The 2,643-nt window shown below is 42.6% G+C and overlaps 1 pseudogene; it reads left to right on the forward strand.

Annotated features, from left to right (window-relative positions):
* Positions 1 to 929: 929 nt before the first annotated feature.
* Positions 930 to 2,295, forward strand: LOC103240444 (heterogeneous nuclear ribonucleoprotein A1-like; annotated as a pseudogene).
* The last annotated feature ends 348 nt before the right edge of the window (positions 2,296 to 2,643 follow it).

Below are 2,643 nucleotides of genomic sequence, written 5' to 3' on the forward strand. Positions count from 1 at the left end.
TAATGTGATGCCTCCAGATTTCTTCTTTTTGCTTAGTTCTTCTGTGTTAGGTATGTCTCTTGAAGGCAGCAGATAGCTGGCAGGTGAATTCTTATCCATTCTTCAATTCTGTATCCTTTAAGTGGAGCCCTTTTTTTTTTTAGACAGAGTCTTGCTCTGTCCCCCAGGCTGGAGTGCAGTGGCGTGATCTTGGCTCTCTGCAAGCTCCGCCTCCCAGGTTCATGCCATTCTCCTACCTTAGCCTCCCCAGTGGCTGGGACTACAGACGTCCGCCACCACGCCCAGCTAATGTTTTTTGTATTTTTAGTAGAGACGGGATTTCACCATGTTAGCCAGGATGGTCTCGATGTCCTGACCTTGTGATCTGCCCACCTCAGCCTCCCAAACTGCTGGAATTACAGGTGTGAGCCACTGTCCCAGCCTAAGTGGAGCATTTTTTAGGCCATTTACATTAAACATTAGTATTGAGATGTGAGGTACTATTCCATTCATTGTGCTATTTGTTGCCTGTATACATTTGTTTTTTGTGTTTTTTTAATTGGATTTTTGTTTTATAGATCCTGTAAGATTTATGCTTTAAAGAGATTCTGTTTTGATGTGTTTCCAGTATTTGTTTCAAGATTTAGAGCTCCTTTTAGCAGTTCTTGTAGTGCTGGTTTGGTAGTTGCAAATTTTCGCAGCATTTGTTTGTCTGAAAAAGACTGCATCTTTCCTTCATTTATGAAGCTTAGTTTTGCTGGACACGAAATTCTTGGCTGATAATTGTTTTGTTTAAAGAGGCCAAAGATAGGGACTCAATCTCTTCCAGCTTATACGGTTTCTGCTGAGAAATCTGCTGTTAATCTGATAGGTTTTCCTTTATAGGTTACCTGGTGCTTTTGCCTCATAGCTCTTAAGATTCTTTCCTCAGAGATACATTCGTCAGCTTGCTGCTTTCTGCCTGTGGATGCCGCCAAAGCAGCATCGTTAAAGTCTCTCTTCTCCCTGCCGTCATGTCTAAGTCAGAGTCTCCTAAAGAGCCCGAACAGCTGAGGAAGCTCTTCATTGGAGGGTTGAGCTTTGAAACAACCGATGAGAGCCTGAGGAGCAATTTTGAGCAATGATGAACGCTCACGGATTGTGTAGTAATGAGAGATCCAAACACCAAACATTCCAGGGGCTTTGGGTTTGTCACATATGCCACTGTGGAGGAGGCGGATGCAGCTATGAATGCAAGGCCACACAAGGTGGATGGAAGAGTTGTGGAACCAAAGAGAGCTGTCTCAAGAGAAGATTCTCAAAGACCAGGTGCCCACTTAACTGTGAAAAACATATTTGTTGGTGGCATTAAAGAAGACACTGAAGAATATCACCTAAGAGATTATTTTGAGGAGTATGGAAAAATTGAAGTGATTGAAATCATGACTGACCAAGGCAGTGGCAAGCAAAGGGGCTTTGCCTTTGTAACCTTTGAGGACCATGACTCCGTGGATAAGATTGTCATTCAGAAATACCATACTGTGAATGGCCACAACTGTGAAGTTAGGAAAGTCCTGTCAAAGCAAGGGATGGCTAGTGCTTCATTCAGCCAAAGAGGTCGAAGTGGTTCTGGAAACTTTGGTGGTGGTTGTGGAGGTGGTTTTGGTGGGAATGACAACTTTGGTCATGGAGGAAACTTCAGTGGTCGTGGTGGCTTTGGTGGCAGCCATGGTGGTGGTGGATATGGTGGCAGTGGGGATGGCTGTAATGGATTTGGTAATGATGGAAGCGATTTTGGAGGTGGTGGAAGCTACAGTGGTTTTGGCAATTACAACAATTAGTCTTCAAATTTTGGACCCATGAAGGGAGGAAATTTTGGAGGCAGAAGCTCTTGCCCCTATGGCAGTGGAGGCCAATACTTGGCAAAACCACGAAACCAAGGCGGCTATGGCGGTTCCAGTGGCAGCAGTAGCTATAGCAGTGGCAGAAGATTTTAATTAGGAAATAAAGCTTAGCAGGAGAGGAGAGCCAGAGAAGTGACAGGGAAGCTACAGGTTACAACACATTTGTGAACTCAGCCAAGCACAGTAGTGGCAGGGCCTAGCTGCTACAAAGAAGACATGTTTTAGACAAATACACATGTGTGTAGGCAAAAAACTAGAGGACTGTATTTGTGACTAATTGTATAACAGGTTATTTTAGCTTCTGTTCTGTGGAAAGTGTAAAGCATTCCAACAAAGGGTTTTAATGTAGATTTTTTTCTTTTTTTGCCCCCATGCTGTTGATTGCTAAATGTAATAGTCTGATCGTGACGCTGAATAAACGTCTTTTTAAGAAAGAAAAAAAAATTCTTTCCACTTTCTTAACCTTAGGTAACCTGATGACAATGTGCCTAGGCAATGATCTTTTTGCAATGAATTTCCCAGGTGTTCTTTGTGCTTCTTGTATTTGGATGTCCAGGTCTCTAACAAGGCCAGGGAAGTTTTCTGTGATTATTCCCCCAAATATGTTTCCCAAACTTTCAGATTTCTCTTCTTCCTCAGGAACACCAATTATTCTTAAGTTTGGTCATTTAATGTAAGCCCAGATTTCTTAGAGGCTTTGTTCGTATTTTCTTATTCCTTTTTCTTTGCTTTGGTTGGATTGAGTTAATTGGAAAACCTTGTCTTTGAGCTCTGAAGTTCT

Source organism: Chlorocebus sabaeus, chromosome 18, assembly GCF_047675955.1.
Source record: "Chlorocebus sabaeus isolate Y175 chromosome 18, mChlSab1.0.hap1, whole genome shotgun sequence".
Taxonomy (NCBI): Eukaryota; Metazoa; Chordata; class Mammalia; order Primates; family Cercopithecidae; genus Chlorocebus; species Chlorocebus sabaeus.